Below are 7,440 nucleotides of genomic sequence, written 5' to 3' on the forward strand. Positions count from 1 at the left end.
TTTCTCTGCATATTTTTCATATTACATTTCGTAGAAAAGTTTACATCCACCCAAATATTTTGGGAAGATTCCGCGCATCAGATCCATTTGTTTTGCATAGTTCATAAAACACCATGGAGTTTTCAGAATCCTATGAATCAGAAGAACGTGAACAACACGGGGCAACACTACCTACCAAGCGATGCTGCTTGTGTCAACATGCATGGAAAACCCATTTTGTTGATAAGAACGAAACAGGGCGGGCCTAGGTGAGGTAGCATCTATGGTCCTTTTTTTCCTTTTTCAGGAAAGGTAGTATCTATCATACTGGCTGATGTCCCTTTCTTGATGGAACATCAAGGTTTAGATTTTTCTTTTTTCTTTTTTAGAAAAGGAGGATGACCCCCGGCCTCTGCATCTGGGAGATGCATACGGCCACTTTATTGATTATTCTCGAGGACCTTACAAAGTATTACAACAATATGCCTGAATCCGTCATCTTGGCAACATATGCCACTACTCCTATCCATATGATGAAGGGGTGCTACCTGGGCCACATACCCGGTCTACTCACCTAAACCTATCATCAAAAGCCAGAAGCTCCAGCCTAGCCACATACCGGGTCTGGGGCATAAACTGGTCTGACGCACTCACATGTGTCGTCGCCGCCATCTTTCACAGGTCCGTCTTCAGAGCAGATATTGAGACTTCTACCTTGTCAGGCCACTCCGTCACCGACGCCACCTTGACGCCAAACAACTACCTCCACCTGCGCGAGTCCATCCCCGCGCATCGGGCGCCGAGTCTCCACTGCACCACGCCGCCGAGATTCGCCGTCATCAATGTGAAGGATGAAGTACCACTCCACCAATAAGGCACCCGCTGGTCCCTCGATCCCGTGTACGCCTCCAAGAATGACGCCCCCAAGGAGGAAACGACACCAACGCGTCGCCGTCATCCGATCAACTGATCTCGGGTTTCCCCCGGAGGTAGCGGATAGAGGTCTAGAGCTTCTCCACGACGATGCCTTCAAGAAGGTAATGACACCACAGGGTGCCACCAACGCCGGTCTTGGCAACAAGCCGAGCACAAGGTTTTCACCCGGATCCGCTCGAAGAACCTCCATCACGTATTGTGCGCACGGGTCGCCGCCGATCTGTGCCGCCGCACATCGAGCAAGCCGTACCGGGCAGATCGGATCTTTCCGGAGGGCAAACCACACATGGCGCCGACCCAACCACCAGGCCCTCCATACCGCCACCGCCGATCCGAGGACAGATGGTCCGCCGCTGCAGATCCGGCCACCACCGCCGAACGCAGCCAAGGCCGCTGCCCGACGCAGGGCCGGCCGCCGCAACCGCCACCACCACCGCCCTAGGACGAGGCCGCCGCCGCGCTGCCGCCGGTCAAGGCAGGCCCGCCACGCCACGGAGGCCAGATCGGCCGTTCCACCTCACGCCGCGGAGCTCCGCACCGTCCCCATGGCGCGGGAGAGAGGAAAGGCCCCCGCCACCACCGTCAGCCCCCGGGCAAAAGGCCGGCGGCGTCCTTCGGCGGCGGCGGAGGGAGGGATGGAAGGAGGGGGAGCCCCGGCGGCTAGGGTTGGGATCCCGCCCGAGTCGCCCGGGCGGGGGCGACGCGGGGGGGCGGGGGGCGGGCAAACCGGGGGTTTAGATATATGATCACTTAGCTGGCTTCTATGTAGTTAACGTGACAACTGATGCCTCCAATCCAATCATGGTTCTTGGACATGGGGAGTTTGCGACGAATGGCTGACATCGGTGGTTGCATGCATACATTGCACCAGTACACTGTTGACCGCTGTGAGTTAAAAGGACAAAAGAAACAAGAAAAAGGAAGTGAAAATATCCATCGCCTCCAAAGCGTCGCCTCTTAGGGGGGGAGGCTGCGGCTGTTTTGCTCCAAATCCACGGCGGTTTGGGAACTTTGGAAAGCAACGAATGATACTCCCTCCGTCTTTGAAAGAGTATACTTCCAACTTTGTTGGAGAGTCAAACTATTTAAAAGTTTGACCGAATTTGTGCAAAAATATATCAATGTTTGTGAAACCAAATAGGTATATGATGAAAAAATATTATATCAAGAATCGAATGCTACTAATTTAACAACATAAATATTAGTGTATTATTGTATAAATACAATCAAATATAAAAAAGTTTGACTTTCCAAGAAAGTTGGAAGTACATTCTTTGAAGGTCGGAGGGAGTATTGTTTTGTAACAACTGCTCGGTGGCGCATGTCCTCCAGCGCTGTCCCGGTTGGATTTCACTCGTGGATCCGAGACGTGGGCGAGAAGTCCCACTCGGCCGCTTTTCCAGAGAAAAATGAGTGAAGTCTGATTAAAACCGAAAATTCAATTCAGTGCCCAAGCTCATGTACACCAGGTGAATAGTAGAATCTACAAATTTTTTTAAAAAAAACTGAATTTTTTTATTGTGCAAGATGCTCAAATGCGTGATGTCCGTGCAAAGTTTTAGTTTGTTTGGACATTCGAGGAGCTTGTGGAAAAAAGGACAAACTCCAGTGTGAACAGTGTTGATTTCAAAAGTTTGCCAGACACCCAAAATTTGTCTTATTTGCCACGAGCTCCTCAAATGTCCAAACAAGCTGAAAATTTGCATGAACCTCACGCATTTAAGCATCTTGCACCACCAAAAAAACTGGAATTTTGAGTGGTTTTACTATTATTTTTACTGTTCATCAATCCTATTTGATCTCAACCCTATACCAGTTTAAATCAATTTGACACACATGAAAAATAATTAATCCCACCGAAATAAGGCTCTAGTCTCACTGACTAGATGGACCCACATGTCATATCTATCGCTTCAGGAATTGAGTACAGGGCACTGATTTCAGGGATTGAGAGCTTGGGTTCATTTCCGACAAGCCGTATGAATTCAAGGTTTAAAATAGACTTTACTTGAGAAAAATCGGAGCACGTTGGCAAGTCATTATTCTCGAGGGCTCCTATTTGATGCGCTATGCGCTGTCCATCTAGCTAGCGCGCACCCTCCTTCCCCGCGCCCACATTTGGGCTGGCCCATGCACGGGACGAGCAGCGCCCTGTTTTTTTTTTTTCATTTTATTTTTTTGGCTTTCTGTTTCTGTTTTTTATTATGTAAAATAATTCAGGATGACAAAAAGTTTTAAATTATAAAAAATGTGAATTTTTAAAAATGATCAAGAAATCATAAAATGTTTATGGATTGAAAAAAATGTTCCTGATACTGAAAAAAATACTTGCGTTTCCAAACAATGTTCATGAGTTTGAAAACAAATATTCACACAAATCAAAAAATGATTTTCAATTACAAAAAAAATGTGGATTCAGAAAATGTTTACTGATTCATAAAACATTCATTAATTACGATAAACGTTCATGCATTTAAAAAATATTCGTCAAATAAAAAAGTTAACGTTCACAAAATGTTTGTCAATTCAAAAATGTCCACTGATTTAGAAAGTGTTCACAATTTCAAAACATGTTTATGAATTATAGAAATGTTCACAATTTATTAAAAATATTCTTGAATTTGGAAAATGCTCACAATTTAATAAAAAATGTTTTTGTAAACAAAATATGTTCATTATTCCAAAAGATTCCCAAGATTCCAAAAAAATCATGAATTTGAAAAAATGTTTGCAAAGAAAAAACTATTATGAAAAAATAGTAGAAAAGGAAAAACCAATACGAAAAATCAATAGTCATAGTAAAAAATGAAAGTATGAAAGAAAATAGAAAAATGGAAATAGGATAAAAAACCTAAAAATGGTCTACAAAGGATCTAGAACCTTCCCAAAACCAAAAAGGACTAGTTGGGCCGGCCCAAAATGTGTATGTGCAGGAGAAGGATGGTACGCGCCAGGTCGCTAACCCGTGACCTGCACACCGAATAGGATCGGCTGTTGTTCTCTCGACTGAAGAATCCTATTTGCCGCTCATAAAATATCCTATTCGTGGCCTGTAGCACCGGATCCTTCTTCAATATCTGTAGATAGCGCACACACCCGCACGCTGCTTTTCCCTCACAGGCCAACATATATCTATACCTACTAATTAGAAAACATGTTCATGCGTTGCAACAGAAAAAATTTACCCCACATATATAATAGACATTTCCAAAATACTCCATATAAGGAAGGTATTAGTTAAGGTTGCACCCAAAACATAAATTTAAGACTGATTACCATGCAAGACAATAGCATACTTGGAATCTACAAATTTTTGTGAGGGATTTTCGTATATAACATGTTAGATTTGGAGTTAGGGTTTGAAAGATATGAATACTTTAAAAAGCATTGATCCGCCTGAAAAAAAGAAAAGAGCAAGGTCAAACAGAGAGTAGCTAGGCCAAAATTACAATTATGTAACCCTTTAGGTAAGCAACGCTTGGGCGAAGCAGCTATATTTTACTCCAAGCGGAAATTTAGAGAGAAAAAAGGAAGAACAAGTGGAGAAGGTGGGATGAAACCCACAATCTCCCGGATGAAAGGCCAAGGCTCCAGCCGGGGGGGTGGTCATGATACATTAGGGGATTGCTACATGTTAAGCTAAGGCAACAAAGGATGCAACAACTTACAAAAAGCCAATCGTTCTTTTTCACTTATTTGTGACATGAAGGGTAATCATTGACAATTACAGGGGTAATTTGATGATGGACGGGCAGAAGCACTAATACTTTTATTAGTATGTAGGTATAGATAAAGAAAGAAGTGTTTTTTCTGTGCGTTGAAACTTTTGCAGAAAACCCATGACTCTTCTTTGAAATCAACCACGGTCCTATCTTAAGTGAGAAAAAATGATATGATTTTTTAGAAAACCCCTTGGTATTTTGGTAAATCGTCCCGTGGTTTTATTTTAAGTGAGAAAAAACAATTCACTTTTTTCAGAAAAACACCCTGATCGTTTGGTTAATCAACCTGCAGTCCATCTATTATTTTTTAGGTAGATTCATATTCTTTAAGAAAATATCGATACCTGTCAAACCCTAACTCCAATTTTGACGTGTTATATATGAAAATAGATTAAAAAATATGCAGAATCTGAATATGATGTCCGTTTACCTGTTAAACATTTTAAAAATGCTATTTAGTGGACAACCTCAATCAATAGCACATGATCCATCTTTCTTTCATACCGATGTAGATATGAATTGGAAATCAACACCTCAGCAAAAATTAGTTTTGAGACAAAAAATATCTATAATCAGGCATGCACTCCTCGGCAAACACCAAGGTGAAAAATAAATTTCCTTATCTTATGCTGGGAGAAAGAGAGACACCTTAGAATTGATCACATTCAAATGTGTTGTGATTGTGTGAGCACTGAGGCCACCATCGACAAGTGTGGGAAGAAGGGTAAGTGGCAACATAGATGGGATGCACGTGGACCTATTAGGGTATTGAGTCATGATTATTGTGTTAGGGATGTGTGGTTATTTTTTTTCTCCCGTTGCAACGCATAGACACTTTCGCTAGTAATGTAGTAAAACATAAAGGCACAAAATGTGGGTTATCTTGGTTTTGGGAACATTCTAGAAGGTTCCTGCGTTCGGGGTTTTTACCTCCTGGTTTCAAAGTTTTCTTTTCTAGATTATTTCTGTTCCTTTTTTACTTCTATTGTTACTTTTATTTTTGAAGTTTTTCCTCGAAATTCATGCATATTTTTTTAAATTTGTGAACATCCTTTAAAACTTAGAGAGTTTTCAATTTTCTGAATAAATTAAATATGCGAACAATTTCTCAAATGTGTGAACATTTTTGCTAATTTTCAAACTTTTTTTGAGAATTTTTAAAATGCATTTAAAATTCATGAAGATTTTAAATTCCATACACTTTCTCAAATTCATGAATATTTTTCCTAATTTGATAATGTAACACATTGTTGAGGAAATCGTTAACTGGTAGCTGCTCGGTTGGCTGGCGAGTAGGGAATTAATAGCCTAGTCGGCAAGTAAATTGACCAGCTAATCAATGAATCTAATGATTTATAAGTTTATCAGCTAGTCGATGACTCTATGCGTAGGGATTAATCGGCAAGTTAACTGGTTAATTGAACGAATTCTTGAATAGTGATGTTTTGAAATTCCACAGTCATTTTTATAAATTAAAAAAAATTGAAGAACTTTTCAGATTAAGATCTTTTTAACAAATTCAAAAAAAGAAATAAAGTTTATGAACATTTTTATTTCATGAAGAGTTTTTCAAATTGTGTACATTTTTAAATTCAAGAACATTTTTGAAATTCTTGAATATTTGCCAAAGTTCGAAAATTTATTTTTTAGTTTGTCAAAAAACTAAGAGCTGGTTTTATTTTAAGCCAGCAACGGATGGTTTTAAGCCCATAGCCACTGTTTTCTTAGAAGCTAGCGCCATGGATAAAAAGCTATTTTAGATTTTTGTGGTCTTTTTTGGTATTTTACTTTCTCTTTTGTCCTTTCCTTTTTGTTCTTTTAACTTCTAACAATTCATTAACAATTTTTGAAGTTCCAAAACAATTTCCAGTTTTTTATTTTAAAAGAAAACGAGATTTGTTTTGACAATTTCTAAATTTGAGGACTTTTTTAAAATAATTGTTGTGTCAGTTTCGAAAGATGAAGAGGATGTCATCGGGCCCTGCGGGTGCCAACTGCCATCGTCGAGGACTCCTCCCGACCAGCAGCTGCCTCCTCCTCTACTGCCACATCCTCCACCTCGTCGTCAAAGATGTTATCATGCATGTCATCTCGCGTGTCGTCATGGGCACTTCGCCCTGCCTTGTAGGTGGCGGAATTCTCACGGAGGTAGGCGGCCTCGGGACTCCTCGAGCGCTCAAACTAGCGATCCTGGAGCATTGATTTTTCCTAGAGCTCTCAAGCACCGACAAACTGGTAACATAGCATAGCACTCAAGTTCTTTAGATGCAAGTATTTTAGATTCCTGGGCCACATCCAATCTGAGAAAATGAGAATGACGGCGAGAGCAGCATGCAAGTGTATTTAGGTTTTGGAAAAGCGATTTGCTCCACACAGAAAGGCACCATGGAATGCTTTTCTGTGGGGAGCAAAATCGCTTCCTTCTTTTTTCTCGTCGATGATACCGTCGCTTTACTCCTCTTGCCAAGCACCTTTCACAACTTCCTGAGAACCAGGGATGGCAATCTAGAAGTTCTTCAACTTGAATGCGCGAGGCTGTTGCTGGCAGCTATCGCCGACGAGAAAAATTAGGCACTGATCCGAGAGTGACATAGAGACAAGGCGTGAAGCACGTGGAGCAAAGCGCCGATTCTATTGGTGGATATCTCTATGCCAACAAGAATTCAGAGTTGCACGAAAACAGTTTATACGGCTCATGCTCACGCTGCGCTTATTTTTATCTCTAGCTGTGTAAATTTGATTGAAGTCGCCCAGCACCAAACCACCTAACCCCCTTGGCTGGAACTAATCCACTCTTTTGGGG

Source organism: Triticum dicoccoides, chromosome 3A (assembly GCF_002162155.2).
Source record: "Triticum dicoccoides isolate Atlit2015 ecotype Zavitan chromosome 3A, WEW_v2.0, whole genome shotgun sequence".
Taxonomy (NCBI): Eukaryota; Viridiplantae; Streptophyta; class Magnoliopsida; order Poales; family Poaceae; genus Triticum; species Triticum dicoccoides.